The sequence below is a fragment of the Sesamum indicum genome, linkage group LG11 (genome assembly GCF_026168435.1).
Source record: "Sesamum indicum cultivar Baizhima isolate 11 linkage group LG11, ASM2616843v1, whole genome shotgun sequence".
Taxonomy (NCBI): domain Eukaryota; kingdom Viridiplantae; phylum Streptophyta; class Magnoliopsida; order Lamiales; family Pedaliaceae; genus Sesamum; species Sesamum indicum.
Window position 1 is genome coordinate 12641706 of NC_142667.1, and position 24464 is coordinate 12666169.

General features: G+C 37.3%; 1 long non-coding RNA gene across 6 annotated transcripts; it reads right to left on the reverse strand.

The window, feature by feature from the left end:
- Positions 1 to 1580: 1580 nt before the first annotated feature.
- On the reverse strand, positions 1581 to 24348 carry LOC105173920 (uncharacterized). Of its 6 annotated transcripts, none has more exons than XR_016062790.1 (10): positions 24210 to 24348; positions 24044 to 24098; positions 23821 to 23967; positions 23308 to 23649; positions 23135 to 23202; positions 22861 to 23058; positions 22688 to 22755; positions 22415 to 22611; positions 21011 to 22302; positions 1581 to 2311 (listed from the first exon to the last, which is right to left on the reverse strand). It is a non-coding gene; the product is annotated as an uncharacterized LOC105173920 (long non-coding RNA). The 6 variants fall into 6 exon arrangements; XR_016062791.1 differs by having other exon boundaries at positions 23141 to 23202; positions 23359 to 23649; positions 23770 to 23967; XR_016062789.1 differs by having other exon boundaries at positions 23359 to 23649; positions 23770 to 23967.
- Positions 24349 to 24464: the final 116 nt, after the last annotated feature.

Here is a 24464-nt window from a genome sequence, read left to right on the forward strand (position 1 = left end):
TTAAACTTACTATATAATTAATTAAAATTCCATCAAATTCAATTTGTATTACAATTTTTCCACCTTACTACACGTGATATAAATCAATTTTTTTATTTTAAATTGAATTTAATTAAGCAGATTTAATATATCATATTTATCTACAATTTTGGAAAAATATATATTTTGTATATAACAAGTGTAATTATAATTCCCAAATTATGACTGGCTTTAACATGTTTTATGTTGAAGTATTATGAAAAAGTACAAAAGTATAATTTTCTCAAAGAAGAAAAATAGGACAGTTTTGACAATTTTTTTGTACTGACTGTGGGATCTTTATTTATTTAATTTTCTGCGTAAATTAGTTAATTAACGGCATTCTCATTTTCAACTTGATCATTACTAATCATGCTAGAGGGTGGTCCTATTTGATGTTCTTGCACCAATTAGATGTAATGAACTTCTTATCTTTATATTTTATAATTAAATTTTATATTTTTACTATAAGTTTCGTGATCTTATATTAAGGAAAATAAAAGTAATCATGTATGAGATGAGAGTAAGAATTTTCATTAAAATTTATTTTGCAGACCACTAAACCAACAAATTGTTGATCCATACACCCCGTAATATCAAAATTAATTACCATATAAATACTGAGTTGAAATCACTCCTAATTATTCAAAATTTTGGGACAAACACACCCTTAAATTAGTTGGGAATGTTCAAAATCCAGCGGTATATCTTCTTGAAATGTCTAGTCATATACAACACCAAAAAAAGAAGAAGATAACTAAAAAATGAGACAATGGCCACTGGATTTGACAAAAAGAACGAAGCAGCCGAAAGGCCAACAGTTAAAATAGTTCACTTTGGTTCACACTGTGAAATTGGCAAAATAGGATTCCAAGGCCTACCTCCTCCACTGCACTGCACTCACCACCCTTTTACCTTTTCCCACGTTTTCTCTGCGGATTAGGCACTAGTATTTCATGATTTCGGCTGCGTTCCTACCAATGATTTGTATTGTACCCACTTCATTTGAAATTTCAAATTCAATGAATTTTAGCTCAAAACAAAAAAACTCTTTGCATTTGAATAGAGACATTCAGATTTTTGGAATTGATTCGGAGTTAAAAATTCAAATGTATCCACTAATAGATGGATAGAAAACTCCATCAAAATGGTGATGAAAAATGTTATTTTTGATCCATCTACTTTCTTAAACCACTCCCTAGCCCTAAACCCACCCCACCATTTTCAGAAATCCGCCTCCATCTCTTCCGCCCACGCTGCTAATGCTCCAGCCGACCAGCGTGCTTATGATTAAATATGAAGCACAACTATCTTTCTCCACTTAAAAACCCAATAATAGTCGCATCATAGCATGCACCCCTCCGTTGCTTGCCCTAATCGTGTTTTTAGCAGTTCTAGGTGGGAGGCAGATTGCATCCAAACTGTAAACGAAATGGTCTAGTTCAAGGTCCCTATGTTGATATAACCTTTAGTTTGTGCAGAGCATTAAGTCATGCAGCTCTGCTTCATTTCACATGGGAAACTACTGTGCAATCAAAAGTCAATCCACTTGAAACCCCACATATTGAAAACCATCATATACACGCTCTGAATCTGTTGGCAGAATGCATAATTTACATGGTGCTTTGGAACTTTTCAACAAAACATAATACTTGAAGAAAATGAATTCATGAAAACTTGTACAATGAGATCAGCCATGCATGGAAAGTACAGCAAGTCAAGGTGAAAGAATGCTACTCATCAATCGGCCTATATCATGCTACTTACAACTCAACTCACACAATTTGGACCTATGTATGCCTTCAGTTACCAGTTCTTCCTACTTCCACTTTTGTTTCATTGTAACATTTTCTGACCATCTATAAATATGAACACATCTAGGAAATCAAGTTTCAACTAGATTCTTTTTGTTCATGAACACTGGGTAGCTCGCTGCAACACAAGATTAATGGAAAAACTGTGTTATAATGAGGTTGTACCAAATGGTGCATCAGTCGTCTTGCCACCTCCAGATAATAATGAAGATGATTATTGTAAAAACCATGCCTGCATACTTAATCCATCTGTCAGCACGATTACGCCTCTCAAAAAGAAAATGGGAGAAAGATCAGTTGATCTTAAGTAAACTGAAGAAGTGCTTGTTTCAAATCTCAGTAAGAGGACATACAGCTCTTCCAGAGTAATTCTATCCTTTCTTGGGCTTCTAGCATTTGCTTCTGGTTTTGACAAAGGTGTTTATCCAGACTATGCAAGGCTAACTGGCTCAGCCTCCTCACTGATTTGCTCCCTTTTCCTGTGCAAAAGGAGAAAAATTACTTCTTTCAAATAACTAAGTCTGCAAACCTCCTCAAAAAATTGTAAGTAGAACCAAACAAACTGAGCAAACAACATACAGCGGACAAAGGAAGTGAAGGAGAAGTCAAGAACTTGTGACTTGTGAGTCCAGCTAGATGCCTCCAAGCTCAAAGAAGACACATAAACGCCCATTTGTCTAGGATTAAATATATCAAGAAGTTGTTGCTTAATTTACAAAGGATATTTGATGATCTTCTATGCACGAAAAAACATACATCGTATATGATCGACAAAAACAGGGCCGCATTGTTGATGCATTTCAATTTTCTATTAAGATCAATCTACAGACAGACACTCATACCAAGCATTCAGTTGTCTGTCCTTTTGTGGTTTACATTCAATGGTGTATCAAGAGTAAATAAAGCCATTTAACCCACTTGACGATCTTTCCGATACACAGTACCAGACAAATTTCAATCTCCAACTTCTGCAGTTGGACCAGACAAATGATATCAGACTCATACTTATCTTCTACAGAGTAAGGATAAGATCAATTAAACTTTCACGGATCCCTTTCAAAAACATTCATAAAATAAAAAACTAATGAACAGCATAAAATTCAAGAACTCGTCCAGAGCACACCTGAATTCAAATTCAGCAATAACAATCAACCTAATATACGAACCAACAGTCCAAACCAATGCGTAGACAGAAACCAAGCTTAAACACGCAAGCAGATGGAGAGAGAGACCTTTTCCAGAGATCGCGCTGGGGCTTGATACATCGACGGCGTTTGAAGATGACAAAGAAGAAGATAAGGAGGTGCACTCGAGGCGCTCAAGTCTCTCCAAGGCATCCCTGATCTTCTTTGATCATAATATTTTTTTATAATTTTTATAAATTTAATCAACAACTTAGTAAATTATAATATTTTTATAATTAAAATTATTATGTAATATAATACATATAAACTTTATGTAATATTTTAATATATATTTGAATTGTGTTATATTTTTTATAAATTGACAAGTAATTCACTTACGATTTTTTTATTTATTTTTATATCAAGATATATAGTATGCATTATACAATCTATTTTATTAGTTATAAATTTATATTGAAATTTTTAGTGATTCTTACAAATTAATCTAAAAACAATGATAATAAAGAAATGATTTCAGTTATTTCATGCAATAATTTGGGTATTCAGCATGATTCTGACTATATGTATAAGGATTTGTATCTCCTGCCTTATCCAATTTATTGTGTTCACAGTACAATGCTTTGTTATTTATTTGCAAATGTTGTTAAGGTCTCCAAGCTCACATGAGTTTACAACGAAGAGGAAGTATGAGGTCTAATAAACATATTACACCTTTTGCTTGATCGACAGTGTAAATTTAGCTAAAATTTTAGTGCAACAATCACTCGCGCCAAATAATTTTGTTCCACAATCAACTGTCTTTCCTTTTCCAATCTATCCAAGAAAGAAATGAGAATTTCCTTCATATCAAGAGCAGCTTTAGCATCAGAGCATCCAACGTCCTGGTGTTGTTGCTATGGCCCATGACCTTAAAATCGGTAGACCACTTAAAAGCCCAAACCCCAAGCCCACCCGGCAGCCCACAGACGACCCATGACCCGACCCACTACCGGTACTTATACTCTCTAATTGTTGCCCTAACCCTCAGTATGTACCTTGCGCCGTCTGCCTCTCTTCTTCCCCTTTCTCTCTGATACTCACCGAGATACTCTTTCCTTCTTGTCACCGGCTTCCATGGAAGCTTTCCTAAACCAAGATAATGGTTTAAGGAAAGCTTCAATGGCTTTCCTTTCTCACCTATTTTCTCAACCGTATAAATAGGAGCTCTCTCCTCTCTTTTCAAAAAACTGAAATCGAGAAATACCCGAATCCTCTTAACTCTTCTTTGTGAGAATCGTGAGCCTTGAGGTGTCTTTTGCGACCGGGTGAGATAGTGATCTGAGTGATCCGGTTCGTTGAGGTCGTGTCTCCGTGTGGTGTTGCCGTGGGCTTGGTGCCGTTTGGGAACGGAACTTACAGTGGCCGTGTCCCTCTCATTCTTGGACCTGGTGTTTTCTGAGCCGACTATTTAACAAGAGTTTGTCTCTGTTGATTCCTCAGTTTATTCATTCTGTTATTTTATTATACTGCAATATTGGGTTGTATAATTTTTAAGGAGTTTCGTACTCCAAATCGGCTTGTAATAGTTGATAGGATTGTTTTGATATCCACTCTACAGTGGTATCAGAGCCACTCCTTCCGATCCGACGGCACTCTGGTGGCGGTAACCTGCTGAAACCCCTCCTTTTACTTCCGCATTTTATTTCTGTTATATTATTTCTCGAACTATTAACTGAGGTGCTTGTTCCCCCTGATTACCCTCCTGGCCGGACCCTTGAGGTCGTCGGGTATCTGGACTGGGTGTTAGGCTGGAGAGGCCTCAGCTTCTATTTTCTATTCGTGATATTAACTGTTGCAATATTCTGAATATTATTTCGTACACTGTCTTGTGGGATTTCTGAAATATCTGTTATTTCTACTTTGTGATTAATCTCTTAAGATTGTGGATATCTCGGTCTATGATACTGCCGCGTGCTTGTTCTCGGTGAACACTATACTCTGTGAAATTTTGAACTTACCATATCTTTTAAGGCTCTGTGCGTGACTTACTGTTGATTCTTGATACTTTGAGGTTATAATCTGAACTGTGTGTCTGCGTCGTAATCTCTGAGTGCTCACACTTATCTGTGATTTCATAACTGTTGGGACTTTCTGCTGTGATTTCATAACTGTTGGGTTTTTCTGCTGTGAATTTTCATAACCCACTGAAACTTGTTTTCTTTTGAAAATCCTTCCTTCTTTTCTTAAATTCGATTTTTGAAAAGGTTTTTTCTTTAAAATGGCCGGATACAATTTGCAACCTTTCGATGGAAAAGGTGACTTTTCAATTTGGCAACAGAAAATGAAGGGCATTTTAATTCAACAAAAGGTTTTCAAGGCCATTGATGGTCGGTACTCTGATTCCATTTCTGAAGAAAAGGTTTTAGAAAATGACGAATTTGCATATTCTTCTATAATTCTAAACCTGTCTGATAATGTTTTAAGAAAAGTTGGTAAACAAGACACAGCAAGAGATTTATGGGAAAAACTAGAGGATCTTTACACTGATGTTTCATTGCCTAGTAAGCTATTCTTGCTTGAAAAGTTTTTCAAATACAAACTTGATTTATCCAGAACCATTGATGAAAACCTTGATGATTTCACTAAATTAGTGCAAGATATAAAACTGACTGGTGATAAGAATATTGATGAGTATTCTCCTATTGTGCTCTTGAATGCTATACCTGATACATATTCTGATGTGAAAGCTGCGATTAAATACGGTAGAGATAGTGTGGGTCTTGATATTGTTGTTAATGGCTTAAAAAGCAAAGAAATTGATCTTAAAACAAATAGACCTAGCAATAATCATCATGAAGTGAACTCTGTCAGAAGTAGGTCCAAATTTAGGAACTCTAGTAACAGGTACAACAATAGGAGTAAGAGTCGGAATAAAAACAGGAGTAAATCCAGAAATAGAGATTATTCACATAAGGATGACAAAATTAGAGAGAGAAGATGCTATAATTGCGGTATAAGAGGTCACTATATCAAGGACTGCAGAAAACCTAGACGTGATAATAGGGATAACCATGGAGAAGAAAAAGAACAAGTGAATAATGTTACTGATGAATCTGGAGAAGTCTTTGTGGTTTCTGATGTGAACTCCGTGCTTCCTTTGAGTATGCATGAATGGCTTGTTGACTCTGGTTGTACTTTCCATATTAGTCCTTTTGAAAGCATTTTCTCAAATCTCAAAATTGGTGATTTTGGCTCTGTGTCTATGGCAAACGAAAAACGATGTGATATTAAAGGTATTGGTGACATTTCCTTGACTTTTGATAATGGTTATAGAATGACTCTCAAGCATGTTAGATATGTTCCTGAACTTAGTCATAACCTTATTTCTTGTGCTGCTTTAGAAGATGATGGGCTAGAGGGTAGATGGGGAAAGGGCATTATGAAAATCATGAAAGGCTCCCTTGTCGTTTTTAAAGCTGAAAAAAGACGAAATCTATATTTATGCTCTGTGACATATGATTCCTTGGCTGCTTCTGTGAACATGCATGACAAAACCGTTCTTTGGCATAAACGTTTTGGGCATATCAGCCAAAAAGGACTTGAGTTTTTAAACAAAGAAGGCATTTTGAGTGATAACATTGATAAACTGCCATTTTGTGATGATTGTGTTATGGGAAAACAACATCGTGTACATTTTCCTGCTACACCTTCCCCGAACCTTTCTATGTCATCTTGCATTCTTGACTATGTTCATGCTGATGTATGGGGTCCTTCCAAAGAACCTACCCATGGTGGGAATCGATATTTTCTGTCTATTGTTGATAACTTTTCTAGAAAGGTGTTTGTTTTCTTGCTTAAACACAAATCTGAGGTTTTTGAAAAGTTTGAAAAATGGAAAACCCTCGTTGAAAATCAAACTGGAAAAAGGCTTAAATCTTTACGCACTGATAACGGTCTTGAGTTTTGCAATAAGCATTTTGATAATCTTTGTGATAAGTTTGGTATTAAGAGGCACAAAACAAACCCCTACACCCCCCAGCAAAATGGTGTTGCTGAGCGTATGAATCGAACTTTACTTGAAAAAGTAAGATGCCTGCTGATTAGTTCAGGTTTACAAAAATCTTTTTGGGGTGAAGCCGTGTTAACTGCTGCATATTTGATAAATCTATCTCCTTCTGTGCCTTTGCTTGGAAAGTCTCCTGAGACTGTTTGGAGTGGTAAAAAACCTGATATCTCTTTATTGCGCACTTTTGGCTGCTCTGCTTTTGTTCATCAAACTACTGATAAACTTGAACCCCGCTCCCTGAAATGTGTTTTTATTGGTTATCCTGATGGGGTAAAAGGGTATAGGTTATGGGTTAGAAGCCAACCAGGTTTTAAGGTCATCATTAGTAGAGATGTAACTTTTAATGAATATGAGATGCCCTGCCTCTTGAAAACTGAAGTAGAACCGAAAAACTTGACCTTTAATAAGGTGGAGGATAACCAAGAAGGGGGAGAAAATGTAGTTGAGACCAATAATGATGAACAAAACTTAGAATTAGAAGTTGATCCCTTAGAGAATTATCAACTAGCTCGAGACAGGAGTAGACGAGAACGAAAGATCCCAACTAGATTAAATGATTTCCAAGTGGCTTTGAACATAGAAAACATAGAACCCGCAAACGTAGACGAAGCTCTTAGGTCAAAAGAATGGCTTAGTGCCATGAATGAGGAGATGAAGTCTCTAAAAGACAACCACACTTGGGATCTAGTTCCAAGACCTAAAAATTGCTCCCTAGTTGATTGCAAATGGATCTTTAAAATCAAACAAGAAAACCCTTTGAAATTTAAAGGTAGATTAGTAGCTAAAGGGTTCACTCAAAAAGAAGGGATAGATTACAATGAAATATTTTCGCCCGTTGTGAAATATACTACCGTTCGTATTATGCTTGCTCTTGTTGCTCACTTTGATTGGGAGTTGAAACAAATGGATGTTAAAACTGCTTTCTTACATGGTGACCTTGATGAATGCATATACATGCGACAACCTGTTGGTTTTATTGAGAAAAACAAACCTGATCATGTTTGCTTGCTAAAGAAATCCCTATACGGTTTGAAACAATCACCTAGACAATGGAATAAGAAGTTTGATATGTTCATGCTCTCTTTAAACTTTAAGAGAAGTGATTATGACCATTGCCTTTATTTTAAGTTTTTGGATGAAGTACCTGTCTTTCTTGTGTTATATGTTGATGACATGCTCATTACTAGTCCTAGTTTAAATCTCATCGAATCTTTGCAAAATGACCTTTCCAACAACTTTGAAATGAAAAATCTTGGTGATGCAAAGAAAATCCTTGGCATGGATATTCACAGAAACAGAAAACGTTTTTCCATCCTTTTGAATCAAAAATCCTACATTCATTCTGTTTTGAAAAGATTCTCTATGGAAAATTCAAAACCTACATCGGTTCCCCTAGCTGCCCATTTTCAATTATCCAAAGATCAATGTCCTAAAACTTCTTCCGAAAAAGACAAAATGTGTAAAATTCCTTACTCTAATGTGATTGGGTCTATAATGTTTCTCATGGTATGTACCAGACCCGATATTGCATATGCTATAAGTTGTTTGAGCAGGTACATGTCCAATCCAGGACCTCCTCATTGGGAGGCTTTAAAATGGCTCCTAAGATACCTACGAGGTACCGATAACATAGGTATAAATTTCTCTAAATTTTCTGATTCTGTTAATCTCATTGGTTATGTGGATTCAAATTATGCAAATGAAAAGGATAGTAGAAAATCCACAACCTCATACATTTTCACTTTGTGTGGATCATGCATTAGTTGGAAATCCCAACTACAACACATTGTTGCACTTTCTACAACTGAAGCCGAATACATTGCTACTACCGAAGCTTTCAAAGAAGCTATTTGGCTCGAGGGCCTTGTAAAAGAAATTGGTTTTCTAAAAAATCGGCTTACTGTTTTTTCCGACAGTCAATCTTCCATTCAACTTTGCAAAAATCCCGTTTTTCATGATAGGACTAAGCACATTGACGTTAGATTCCATTTTATACGTGATATCGTCAGCAAGGAAATCATCAAATTGGAGAAGGTAAGATCTGAGGAGAATCCTGCTGACATGGGCACAAAAAGCCTTCCGGCTGAGAAATTCATAAATTGTTTAAAGATTCTAAATTTAGTTCCTGACTAACGTCAATATTTTTCTTGCAGGTACACAGGGGTAGATCCCCCTAAGGCTATGATGAGTAACCAGGTCCAAACCAAAATCTCCAGGACCCAGTACCTTTAAGGTCTGGTCCAAGGTGGAGTATGTTGTTGCTATGGCCCATGACCTTAAAATCGGTAGGCCACTTAAAAGCCCAAACCCCAAGCCCACCCGGCAGCCCACAGACGACCCATGACCCGACCCACTACCGGTACTTATACTCTCTAATTGTTGCCCTAACCCTCAGTATGTACCTTGCGCCGTCTGCCTCTCTTCTTCCCCTTTCTCTCTGATACTCACCGAGATACTCTTTCCTTCTTGTCACCGGCTTCCATGGAAGCTTTCCTAAACCAAGATAATGGTTTAAGGAAAGCTTCAATGGCTTTCCTTTCTCACCTATTTTCTCAACCGTATAAATAGGAGCTCTCTCCTCTCTTTTCAAAAAACTGAAATCGAGAAATACCCGAATCCTCTTAACTCTTCTTTGTGAGAATCGTGAGCCTTGAGGTGTCTTTTGCGACCGGGTGAGATAGTGATCTGAGTGATCCGGTTCGTTGAGGTCGTGTCTCCGTGTGGTGTTGCCGTGGGCTTGGTGCCGTTTGGGAACGGAACTTACAGTGGCCGTGTCCCTCTCATTCTTGGACCTGGTGTTTTCTGAGCCGACTATTTAACAAGAGTTTGTCTCTGTTGATTCCTCAGTTTATTCATTCTGTTATTTTATTATACTGCAATATTGGGTTGTATAATTTTTAAGGAGTTTCGTACTCCAAATCGGCTTGTAATAGTTGATAGGATTGTTTTGATATCCACTCTACAGTGGTATCAGAGCCACTCCTTCCGATCCGACGGCACTCTGGTGGCGGTAACCTGCTGAAACCCCTCCTTTTACTTCCGCATTTTATTTCTGTTATATTATTTCTCGAACTATTAACTGAGGTGCTTGTTCCCCCTGATTACCCTCCTGGCCGGACCCTTGAGGTCGTCGGGTATTTGGACTGGGTGTTAGGCTGGAGAGGCCTCAGCTTCTATTTTCTATTCGTGATATTAACTGTTGCAATATTCTGAATATTATTTCGTACACTGTCTTGTGGGATTTCTGAAATATCTGTTATTTCTACTTTGTGATTAATCTCTTAAGATTGTGGATATCTCGGTCTATGATACTGCCGCGTGCTTGTTCTCGGTGAACACTATACTCTGTGAAATTTTGAACTTACCATATCTTTTAAGGCTCTGTGCGTGACTTACTGTTGATTCTTGATACTTTGAGGTTATAATCTGAACTGTGTGTCTGCGTCGTAATCTCTGAGTGCTCACACTTATCTGTGATTTCATAACTGTTGGGACTTTCTGCTGTGATTTCATAACTGTTGGGTTTTTCTGCTGTGAATTTTCATAACCCACTGAAACTTGTTTTCTTTTGAAAATCCTTCCTTCTTTTCTTAAATTCGATTTTTGAAAAGGTTTTTTCTTTAAAATGGCCGGATACAATTTGCAACCTTTCGATGGAAAAGGTGACTTTTCAATTTGGCAACAGAAAATGAAGGGCATTTTAATTCAACAAAAGGTTTTCAAGGCCATTGATGGTCGGTACTCTGATTCCATTTCTGAAGAAAAGGTTTTAGAAAATGACGAATTTGCATATTCTTCTATAATTCTAAACCTGTCTGATAATGTTTTAAGAAAAGTTGGTAAACAAGACACAGCAAGAGATTCATGGGAAAAACTAGAGGATCTTTACACTGATGTTTCATTGCCTAGTAAGCTATTCTTGCTTGAAAAGTTTTTCAAATACAAACTTGATTTATCCAGAACCATTGATGAAAACCTTGATGATTTCACTAAATTAGTGCAAGATATAAAACTGACTGGTGATAAGAATATTGATGAGTATTCTCCTATTGTGCTCTTGAATGCTATACCTGATACATATTCTGATGTGAAAGCTGCGATTAAATACGGTAGAGATAGTGTGGGTCTTGATATTGTTGTTAATGGCTTAAAAAGCAAAGAAATTGATCTTAAAACAAATAGACCTAGCAATAATCATCATGAAGTGAACTCTGTCAGAAGTAGGTCCAAATTTAGGAACTCTAGTAACAGGTACAACAATAGGAGTAAGAGTCGGAATAAAAACAAGAGTAAATCCAGAAATAGAGATTATTCACATAAGGATGACAAAATTAGAGAGAGAAGATGCTATAATTGCGGTATAAGAGGTCACTATATCAAGGACTGCAGAAAACCTAGACGTGATAATAGGGATAACCATGGAGAAGAAAAAGAACAAGTGAATAATGTTACTGATGAATCTGGAGAAGTCTTTGTGGTTTCTGATGTGAACTCCGTGCTTCCTTTGAGTATGCATGAATGGCTTGTTGACTCTGGTTGTACTTTCCATATTAGTCCTTTTGAAAGCATTTTCTCAAATCTCAAAATTGGTGATTTTGGCTCTGTGTCTATGGCAAACGAAAAACGATGTGATATTAAAGGTATTGGTGACATTTCCTTGACTTTTGATAATGGTTATAGAATGACTCTCAAGCATGTTAGATATGTTCCTGAACTTAGTCATAACCTTATTTCTTGTGCTGCTTTAGAAGATGATGGGCTAGAGGGTAGATGGGGAAAGGGCATTATGAAAATCATGAAAGGCTCCCTTGTCGTTTTTAAAGCTGAAAAAAGACGAAATCTATATTTATGCTCTGTGACATATGATTCCTTGGCTGCTTCTGTGAACATGCATGACAAAACCGTTCTTTGGCATAAACGTTTTGGGCATATCAGCCAAAAAGGACTTGAGTTTTTAAACAAAGAAGGCATTTTGAGTGATAACATTGATAAACTGCCATTTTGTGATGATTGTGTTATGGGAAAACAACATCGTGTACATTTTCCTGCTACACCTTCCCCGAACCTTTCTATGTCATCTTGCATTCTTGACTATGTTCATGCTGATGTATGGGGTCCTTCCAAAGAACCTACCCATGGTGGGAATCGATATTTTCTGTCTATTGTTGATAACTTTTCTAGAAAGGTGTTTGTTTTCTTGCTTAAACACAAATCTGAGGTTTTTGAAAAGTTTGAAAAATGGAAAACCCTCGTTGAAAATCAAACTGGAAAAAGGCTTAAATCTTTACGCACTGATAACGGTCTTGAGTTTTGCAATAAGCATTTTGATAATCTTTGTGATAAGTTTGGTATTAAGAGGCACAAAACAAACCCCTACACCCCCCAGCAAAATGGTGTTGCTGAGCGTATGAATCGAACTTTACTTGAAAAAGTAAGATGCCTGCTGATTAGTTCAGGTTTACAAAAATCTTTTTGGGGTGAAGCCGTGTTAACTGCTGCATATTTGATAAATCTATCTCCTTCTGTGCCTTTGCTTGGAAAGTCTCCTGAGACTGTTTGGAGTGGTAAAAAACCTGATATCTCTTTATTGCGCACTTTTGGCTGCTCTGCTTTTGTTCATCAAACTACTGATAAACTTGAACCCCGCTCCCTGAAATGTGTTTTTATTGGTTATCCTGATGGGGTAAAAGGGTATAGGTTATGGGTTAGAAGCCAACCAGGTTTTAAGGTCATCATTAGTAGAGATGTAACTTTTAATGAATATGAGATGCCCTGCCTCTTGAAAACTGAAGTAGAACCGAAAAACTTGACCTTTAATAAGGTGGAGGATAACCAAGAAGGGGGAGAAAATGTAGTTGAGACCAATAATGATGAACAAAACTTAGAATTAGAAGTTGATCCCTTAGAGAATTATCAACTAGCTCGAGACAGGAGTAGACGAGAACGAAAGATCCCAACTAGATTAAATGATTTCCAAGTGGCTTTGAACATAGAAAACATAGAACCCGCAAACGTAGACGAAGCTCTTAGGTCAAAAGAATGGCTTAGTGCCATGAATGAGGAGATGAAGTCTCTAAAAGACAACCACACTTGGGATCTAGTTCCAAGACCTAAAAATTGCTCCCTAGTTGATTGCAAATGGATCTTTAAAATCAAACAAGAAAACCCTTTGAAATTTAAAGGTAGATTAGTAGCTAAAGGGTTCACTCAAAAAGAAGGGATAGATTACAATGAAATATTTTCGCCCGTTGTGAAATATACTACCGTTCGTATTATGCTTGCTCTTGTTGCTCACTTTGATTGGGAGTTGAAACAAATGGATGTTAAAACTGCTTTCTTACATGGTGACCTTGATGAATGCATATACATGCGACAACCTGTTGGTTTTATTGAGAAAAACAAACCTGATCATGTTTGCTTGCTAAAGAAATCCCTATACGGTTTGAAACAATCACCTAGACAATGGAATAAGAAGTTTGATATGTTCATGCTCTCTTTAAACTTTAAGAGAAGTGATTATGACCATTGCCTTTATTTTAAGTTTTTGGATGAAGTACCTGTCTTTCTTGTGTTATATGTTGATGACATGCTCATTACTAGTCCTAGTTTAAATCTCATCGAATCTTTGCAAAATGACCTTTCCAACAACTTTGAAATGAAAAATCTTGGTGATGCAAAGAAAATCCTTGGCATGGATATTCACAGAAACAGAAAACGTTTTTCCATCCTTTTGAATCAAAAATCCTACATTCATTCTGTTTTGAAAAGATTCTCTATGGAAAATTCAAAACCTACATCGGTTCCCCTAGCTGCCCATTTTCAATTATCCAAAGATCAATGTCCTAAAACTTCTTCCGAAAAAGACAAAATGTGTAAAATTCCTTACTCTAATGTGATTGGGTCTATAATGTTTCTCATGGTATGTACCAGACCCGATATTGCATATGCTATAAGTTGTTTGAGCAGGTACATGTCCAATCCAGGACCTCCTCATTGGGAGGCTTTAAAATGGCTCCTAAGATACCTACGAGGTACCGATAACATAGGTATAAATTTCTCTAAATTTTCTGATTCTGTTAATCTCATTGGTTATGTGGATTCAAATTATGCAAATGAAAAGGATAGTAGAAAATCCACAACCTCATACATTTTCACTTTGTGTGGATCATGCATTAGTTGGAAATCCCAACTACAACACATTGTTGCACTTTCTACAACTGAAGCCGAATACATTGCTACTACCGAAGCTTTCAAAGAAGCTATTTGGCTCGAGGGCCTTGTAAAAGAAATTGGTTTTCTAAAAAATCGGCTTACTGTTTTTTCCGACAGTCAATCTTCCATTCAACTTTGCAAAAATCCCGTTTTTCATGATAGGACTAAGCACATTGACGTTAGATTCCATTTTATACGTGATATCGTCAGCAAGGAAATCATCAAATTGGAGAAGGTAAGATCTGAGGAGAATCCTGCTGACATGGGCACAAAAAGCCTTCCGGCTGAGAAATTCATAAATTGTTTAAAGATTCTAAATTTAGTTCCTGACTAACGTCAATATTTTTCTTGCAGGTACACAGGGGTAGATCCCCCTAAGGCTATGATGAGTAACCAGGTCCAAACCAAAATCTCCAGGACCCAATACCTTTAAGGTCTGGTCCAAGGTGGAGTATGTTGTTGCTATGGCCCATGACCTTAAAATCGGTAGGCCACTTAAAAGCCCAAACCCCAAGCCCACCCGGCAGCCCACAGACGACCCATGACCCGACCCACTACCGGTACTTATACTCTCTAATTGTTGCCCTAACCCTCAGTATGTACCTTGCGCCGTCTGCCTCTCTTCTTCCCCTTTCTCTCTGATACTCACCGAGATACTCTTTCCTTCTTGTCACCGGCTTCCATGGAAGCTTTCCTAAACCAAGATAATGGTTTAAGGAAAGCTTCAATGGCTTTCCTTTCTCACCTATTTTCTCAACCGTATAAATAGGAGCTCTCTCCTCTCTTTTCAAAAAACTGAAATCGAGAAATACCCGAATCCTCTTAACTCTTCTTTGTGAGAATCGTGAGCCTTGAGGTGTCTTTTGCGACCGGGTGAGATAGTGATCTGAGTGATCCGGTTCGTTGAGGTCGTGTCTCCGTGTGGTGTTGCCGTGGGCTTGGTGCCGTTTGGGAACGGAACTTACAGTGGCCGTGTCCCTCTCATTCTTGGACCTGGTGTTTTCTGAGCCGACTATTTAACAAGAGTTTGTCTCTGTTGATTCCTCAGTTTATTCATTCTGTTATTTTATTATACTGCAATATTGGGTTGTATAATTTTTAAGGAGTTTCGTACTCCAAATCGGCTTGTAATAGTTGATAGGATTGTTTTGATATCCACTCTACAGTGGTATCAGAGCCACTCCTTCCGATCCGACGGCACTCTGGTGGCGGTAACCTGCTGAAACCCCTCCTTTTACTTCCGCATTTTATTTCTGTTATATTATTTCTCGAACTATTAACTGAGGTGCTTGTTCCCCCTGATTACCCTCCTGGCCGGACCCTTGAGGTCGTCGGGTATCTGGACTGGGTGTTAGGCTGGAGAGGCCTCAGCTTCTATTTTCTATTCGTGATATTAACTGTTGCAATATTCTGAATATTATTTCGTACACTGTCTTGTGGGATTTCTGAAATATCTGTTATTTCTACTTTGTGATTAATCTCTTAAGATTGTGGATATCTCGGTCTATGATACTGCCGCGTGCTTGTTCTCGGTGAACACTATACTCTGTGAAATTTTGAACTTACCATATCTTTTAAGGCTCTGTGCGTGACTTACTGTTGATTCTTGATACTTTGAGGTTATAATCTGAACTGTGTGTCTGCGTCGTAATCTCTGAGTGCTCACACTTATCTGTGATTTCATAACTGTTGGGACTTTCTGCTGTGATTTCATAACTGTTGGGTTTTTCTGCTGTGAATTTTCATAACCCACTGAAACTTGTTTTCTTTTGAAAATCCTTCCTTCTTTTCTTAAATTCGATTTTTGAAAAGGTTTTTTCTTTAAAATGGCCGGATACAATTTGCAACCTTTCGATGGAAAAGGTGACTTTTCAATTTGGCAACAGAAAATGAAGGGCATTTTAATTCAACAAAAGGTTTTCAAGGCCATTGATGGTCGGTACTCTGATTCCATTTCTGAAGAAAAGGTTTTAGAAAATGACGAATTTGCATATTCTTCTATAATTCTAAACCTGTCTGATAATGTTTTAAGAAAAGTTGGTAAACAAGACACAGCAAGAGATTTATGGGAAAAACTAGAGGATCTTTACACTGATGTTTCATTGCCTAGTAAGCTATTCTTGCTTGAAAAGTTTTTCAAATACAAACTTGATTTATCCAGAACCATTGATGAAAACCTTGATGATTTCACTAAATTAGTGCAAGATATAAAACTGACTGGTGATAAGAATATTGATGAGTATTCTCCTATTGTGCTCTTGAATGCTATACCTGATACATATTCTGATGTGAAAGCTGCGATTAAATACGGTAGAGATAGTGTGGGTCTTGATATTGTTGTTAATGGCTTAAAAAGCAAAGAAATTGATCTTAAAACAAATAGACCTAGCAATAATCATCATGAAGTGAACTCTGTCAGAAGTAGGTCCAAATTTAGGAACTCTAGTAACAGGTACAACAATAGGAGTAAGAGTCGGAATAAAAACAGGAGTAAATCCAGAAATAGAGATTATTCACATAAGGATGACAAAATTAGAGAGAGAAGATGCTATAATTGCGGTATAAGAGGTCACTATATCAAGGACTGCAGAAAACCTAGACGTGATAATAGGGATAACCATGGAGAAGAAAAAGAACAAGTGAATAATGTTACTGATGAATCTGGAGAAGTCTTTGTGGTTTCTGATGTGAACTCCGTGCTTCCTTTGAGTATGCATGAATGGCTTGTTGACTCTGGTTGTACTTTCCATATTAGTCCTTTTGAAAGCATTTTCTCAAATCTCAAAATTGGTGATTTTGGCTCTGTGTCTATGGCAAACGAAAAACGATGTGATATTAAAGGTATTGGTGACATTTCCTTGACTTTTGATAATGGTTATAGAATGACTCTCAAGCATGTTAGATATGTTCCTGAACTTAGTCATAACCTTATTTCTTGTGCTGCTTTAGAAGATGATGGGCTAGAGGGTAGATGGGGAAAGGGCATTATGAAAATCATGAAAGGCTCCCTTGTCGTTTTTAAAGCTGAAAAAAGACGAAATCTATATTTATGCTCTGTGACATATGATTCCTTGGCTGCTTCTGTGAACATGCATGACAAAACCGTTCTTTGGCATAAACGTTTTGGGCATATCAGCCAAAAAGGACTTGAGTTTTTAAACAAAGAAGGCATTTTGAGTGATAACATTGATAAACTGCCATTTTGTGATGATTGTGTTATGGGAAAACAACATCGTGTACATTTTCCTGCTACACCTTCCCCGAACCTTTCTATGTCATCTTGCATTCTTGACTATGTTCATGCTGATGTATGGGGTCCTTCCAAAGAACCTACCCATGGTGGGAATCGATATTTTCTGTCTATTGTTGATAACTTTTCTAGAAAGGTGTTTGTTTTCTTGCTTAAACACAAATCTGAGGTTTTTGAAAAGTTTGAAAAATGGAAAACCCTCGTTGAAAATCAAACTGGAAAAAGGCTTAAATCTTTACGCACTGATAACGGTCTTGAGTTTTGCAATAAGCATTTTGATAATCTTTGTGATAAGTTTGGTATTAAGAGGCACAAAACAAACCCCTACACCCCCCAGCAAAATGGTGTTGCTGAGCGTATGAATCGAACTTTACTTGAAAAAGTAAGATGCCTGCTGATTAGTTCAGGTTTACAAAAATCTTTTTGGGGTGAAGCCGTGTTAACTGCTGCATATTTGATAAATCTATCTCCTTCTGTGCCTTTGCTTGGAAAGTCTCCTGAGACTGTTTGGAGTGGTAAAAAACCTGATATCTCTTTATTGCGCACTTTTGGCTGCTCTGCTTTTGTTCATCAAACTACTGATAAACTTGAACCCCGCTCCCTGAAATGTGTTTTTATTGGTTATCCTGATGGGGTAAAAGGGTATAGGTTATGGGTTAGAAGCCAACCAGGTTTTAAGGTCATCATTAGTAGAGATGTAACTTTTAATGAATATGAGATGCCCTGCCTCTTGAAAACTGAAGTAGAACCGAAAAACTTGACCTTTAATAAGGTGGAGGATAACCAAGAAGGGGGAGAAAATGTAGTTGAGACCAATAATGATGAACAAAACTTAGAATTAGAAGTTGATCCCTTAGAGAATTATCAACTAGCTCGAGACAGGAGTAGACGAGAACGAAAGATCCCAACTAGATTAAATGATTTCCAAGTGGCTTTGAACATAGAAAACATAGAACCCGCAAACGTAGACGAAGCTCTTAGGTCAAAAGAATGGCTTAGTGCCATGAATGAGGAGATGAAGTCTCTAAAAGACAACCACACTTGGGATCTAGTTCCAAGACCTAAAAATTGCTCCCTAGTTGATTGCAAATGGATCTTTAAAATCAAACAAGAAAACCCTTTGAAATTTAAAGGTAGATTAGTAGCTAAAGGGTTCACTCAAAAAGAAGGGATAGATTACAATGAAATATTTTCGCCCGTTGTGAAATATACTACCGTTCGTATTATGCTTGCTCTTGTTGCTCACTTTGATTGGGAGTTGAAACAAATGGATGTTAAAACTGCTTTCTTACATGGTGACCTTGATGAATGCATATACATGCGACAACCTGTTGGTTTTATTGAGAAAAACAAACCTGATCATGTTTGCTTACTAAAGAAATCCCTATACGGTTTGAAACAATCACCTAGACAATGGAATAAGAAGTTTGATATGTTCATGCTCTCTTTAAACTTTAAGAGAAGTGATTATGACCATTGCCTTTATTTTAAGTTTTTGGATGAAGTACCTGTCTTTCTTGTGTTATATGTTGATGACATGCTCATTACTAGTCCTAGTTTAAATCTCATCGAATCTTTGCAAAATGACCTTTCCAACAACTTTGAAATGAAAAATCTTGGTGATGCAAAGAAAATCCTTGGCATGGATATTCACAGAAACAGAAAACGTTTTTCCATCCTTTTGAATCAAAAATCCTACATTCATTCTGTTTTGAAAAGATTCTCTATGGAAAATTCAAAACCTACATCGGTTCCCCTAGCTGCCCATTTTCAATTATCCAAAGATCAATGTCCTAAAACTTCTTCCGAAAAAGACAAAATGTGTAAAATTCCTTACTCTAATGTGATTGGGTCTATAATGTTTCTCATGGTATGTACCAGACCCGATATTGCATATGCTATAAGTTGTTTGAGCAGGTACATGTCCAATCCAGGACCTCCTCATTGGGAGGCTTTAAAATGGCTCCTAAGATACCTACGAGGTACCGATAACATAGGTATAAATTTCTCTAAATTTTCTGATTCTGTTAATCTCATTGGTTATGTGGATTCAAATTATGCAAATGAAAAGGATAGTAGAAAATCCACAACCTCATACATTTTCACTTTGTGTGGATCATGCATTAGTTGGAAATCCCAACTACAACACATTGTTGCACTTTCTACAACTGAAGCCGAATACATTGCTACTACCGAAGCTTTCAAAGAAGCTATTTGGCTCGAGGGCCTTGTAAAAGAAATTGTTTTTCTAAAAAATCGGCTTACTGTTTTTTCCGACAGTCAATCTTCCATTCAACTTTGCAAAAATCCCGTTTTTCATGATAGGACTAAGCACATTGACGTTAGATTCCATTTTATACGTGATATCGTCAGCAAGGAAATCATCAAATTGGAGAAGGTAAGATCTGAGGAGAATCCTGCTGACATGGGCACAAAAAGCCTTCCGGCTGAGAAATTCATAAATTGTTTAAAGATTCTAAATTTAGTTCCTGACTAACGTCAATATTTTTCTTGCAGGTACACAGGGGTAGATCCCCCTAAGGCTATGATGAGTAACCAGGTCCAAACCAAAATCTCCAGGACCCAATACCTTTAAGGTCTGGTCCAAGGTGGAGTATGTTGTTGCTATGGCCCATGACCTTAAAATCGGTAGGCCACTTAAAAGCCCAAACCCCAAGCCCACCCGGCAGCCCACAGACGACCCATGACCCGACCCACTACCGGTACTTATACTCTCTAATTGTTGCCCTAACCCTCAGTATGTACCTTGCGCCGTCTGCCTCTCTTCTTCCCCTTTCTCTCTGATACTCACCGAGATACTCTTTCCTTCTTGTCACCGGCTTCCATGGAAGCTTTCCTAAACCAAGATAATGGTTTAAGGAAAGCTTCAATGGCTTTCCTTTCTCACCTATTTTCTCAACCGTATAAATAGGAGCTCTCTCCTCTCTTTTCAAAAAACTGAAATCGAGAAATACCCGAATCCTCTTAACTCTTCTTTGTGAGAATCGTGAGCCTTGAGGTGTCTTTTGCGACCGGGTGAGATAGTGATCTGAGTGATCCGGTTCGTTGAGGTCGTGTCTCCGTGTGGTGTTGCCGTGGGCTTGGTGCCGTTTGGGAACGGAACTTACAGTGGCCGTGTCCCTCTCATTCTTGGACCTGGTGTTTTCTGAGCCGACTATTTAACAAGAGTTTGTCTCTGTTGATTCCTCAGTTTATTCATTCTGTTATTTTATTATACTGCAATATTGGGTTGTATAATTTTTAAGGAGTTTCGTACTCCAAATCGGCTTGTAATAGTTGATAGGATTGTTTTGATATCCACTCTACACCTGGGAACAAAGCCCGTGCACACAGCTCCACGCCCTCACTTTGTCCCCAACAGAGTGCACAATTGTTCTGAAAATCTCTACTCATTATAAGGTGGAATCTATGCAGGACCTATTCTACCACTTCAAGCAGGTAACAACAAAAAGGAACACGACAAAAGGAAGATCACAGAAAAATGTGCAAGAAAAAAGAATAATACCGGATATTTAACTTACGGAGACAACCACAACCGCTTAGCATTGAGATCGGCACCCTAACCTGTATTACCATTTAAAAGAAGCAGCAAACCATAGCGGAACAACAAGAAGTACACATACCAAATTGACAAACAGTAGAAGGTATGCATTTTAAGGTCCATACCTAGCCATCACTATAAATCACAAAGAAAGATGGTAGATCAGATCAAGGGCAAATAACTCGATCTACTCATTCGAAGACTTGTAATATAAATTGGGCTTCTCAAAGTGGTGGTGTTCCAACGGAGAAAATGCATTATATTTGCGGAATCCTTGAAGACGTCATGGACAAATAAAAATCCATGGAAAAGCTTTTTTGGCATCTAAATCCATGCTAAATTTTTGGTTCAATATAACGTAATAAGATACTAATTGGATTTTGCTTTGACTGAGATGGAATTTTCAGCCAAAATCCAATTAACAACAAAATTTGAATATATTGAGCCAAAAAATAACTTAACTAGAAACAAAAAATAATTAACCTATATCTTAGACTAAATTCTTATTTGTCTAAAATCTTCAAGGTGAGCTCAATACCACAACAACATTACTTTCCTCCATGGAACATCATTATCAAGAAAAAGCCTATCTATATAAGAAGGGCTCCAAACGGTAGCTTGAGCTATCAATCGCTATGGAAAAGAGGGGAATGCTTAAAGAAACAAATTACAGAAAAGACAAGTTTAGATGAGGATAGGTTTGCTATAAAAAATTTACATGGAAGATTATTAAGAATAGAAAGTCCTCGAAAACAAGAGCTAAGACAAGAAAGATAACATAACCGAAATTGCTAAAGAGACAATGTTTTGACTCATTCAACCATACAAAAGAAGATTCAAGAAAGGAGATTAATTTTCCTTGTTAGAAAAACGAAAGCTAAAAACATATAGGTCATTGGGAGAAAAAGAGAGTGGGGAGCTTAAAGAAGTAAATTTTGAAAAGGACTAGGTTTCGAGATGATAATTTTATAAAAAGGTTTAGTTTTTGTATAAGAATCACAAAAGCAAGATAATTTAAGAAGGGAAAGTTTAGAAAGATATACTAAGACGAAAAGGAAATCATATGAAAATCTTTCTGATCACAAAAACACAAGGATCCTAACAAATGGTCTCTATTTCATCATGCATCCTGTTGCATCAACAGAGATGCGATTACCTAGAAAGTCATTGGCTCAGAAAGTTGCATTACTGCATTCCATGCTTAATTGAATGGAGATTAGGATGACTTTAGCATGTCATTAACCAGCAACACATCCCTGGAAACAAAAAAGCAATTTAGCCTTCAACACTAAATGGTATTGGGGTAAACAGTTTATAACAAACTTATCAAATGCACACGTAAATCACAAATTAAAAGAACTAACTTACTAAAGGTAATGATATCAGTTTAGGATGTGTATCTATGGGGTCTCCACATACCAAGTGCTGCATTCCGAATTTGATAAGTACAGTCAATTGTCTTTCCATTTTGCTACATTTTTTCTCGCGGAGAGAAATGACAAATTTCCATCATAAATCATATCATCGGCAACGGCTTTAGCATTAGAGCTTCTAGTGTCCTTGTCCTGGAGAAAGTAAAGGAGATTTTGACAACAAAGAAAAAGAGTGAAATAGATGGAAGAGATTGAGACGTCACAATACTTATACGTTGGCCTTTGCTGGGACTGCAAAGCAGGCCATCATGCATGTCGTTAACCAGCAACACATCCCTAGAAACAATAAAACAATTTAGCCTTCTAAAAGATGGAACTAAATGGTATTGGGGTAACCAGTTTATAACAGACTTCTCAAACAAATTAAAAGAACTAACTTACTAAAGGTAATGATATCACTTTAGGATGTGTATCTATGGGGTCTCCACATACCCAGTGCTGCATTCCGAATTTGATAAGTACAGTCAATCGTCTTTCCTTTTCGCTGTCACTTTTTCTCGAGGAAAGAGATCACAAATTTCCGTCATAAATCATATCATCAGTAGCAGCTTTAGCATTAGAGCTTCTAGTGTCCTTGTGCTGGAGAAAGTAAAGGAGATTTTGACAACAAAGAAAAAGAGTGAGATAGATGGAAGAGATTGAGACGTCACAATACTTATACGTTGGCCTTTCCTGGAACTGTAAAGCACGCCATCATGCATGTTGTTAACCAGCAACACATTCCTGGAAACAAGAAAACAATTTAGCCTTCTAAAAGATGGAACTAAATGGAATTGGGGTAAACAGTTTATAACAAACTTCTCAAACAAATTAAAAGAACTAACTTACTAAAGGTAATGATATTACTTTAGGATGTGTATCTATGGGGTCTCCACATACCCAGTGCTGCATTCCGAATTTGATAAGTACAATCAATTGTCTTTCCTTTTTGCTGTCACTTTTTCTCGAGGAAAGAAATCACAAATTTCCGTCATAAATCATATCATCACCAGCAGCTTTAGCATTAGAGCTTCTAGTGTCCTTGTCTTGGAGAAAGTAAAGCATATTTTGACAACAAAGAAAAAGAGTGAGATAGATGGAAGAGATTGAGACGTCACAATACTTATACGTTGGCCTTTCCTGGGACTGCAAAGCACGCCATCATGCATGTCGTTAACCAGCAACACATCCCTGGAAACAAAAAAATAATTTAGCCTTCTAAAAGATGGAACTAAATGGTGTTGTGGTAAACAGTTTATAACAGATTTCTCAAATGCACGCGTAAATCACAAATTAAAAGAACTAACTTACTGAAGGTAATGATATCAGTTTAGGATGTGTATCTAGGGGGTCTCCACATACCCATTGTTGCATTCTGAATTTGATAAGTACAGTCAATTGTCTTTCCTTTTTGCTGTCACTTTTTCTCGAGGAGAGAAATGATAAATTTCCATCATAAATCATATAATCGGCAGCGGCTTTAGCATTAGACCTTCTAGTGTCCTTGTCCTGGAGAAAGTAAAGGAGATTTTGACAACAAAGAAAAAGAGTGAAATAGATGGAAGAGATTGAGATGTCACAATACTTATACGTCCTTTGCTGGGACTGCAAAGCACGCCATCATGCATGCTCACATGTTGCTGACAAAAAAGACAAGATACAAATGAGTCAAGAGCTCCATCAACTAAGATTCGTTTATGGGGATCAAACTTTTCAAATGCTACGATCACAAAACAAAAGAAGCAACTTACTGAATGCGATTAGATCAGCGAAGGATGTGTATCTCCCAACCAAGAAAAAGAAAAGGGGATCAACAACGAAAACATCTCATCAAAGTGTGACCATTAGAGCTCTCCCAACCAAGGAATGACCAGTTTGAGCATAATCCGTGCACACAGCTCCTCACCCTCACCTTGTTCCCGATAGTGTGCACAATTATTTTGAAAACATCTACTCATTATAAGGTGGAATCTATACATGACCTATTCTACCACCTCAAGCAGGTA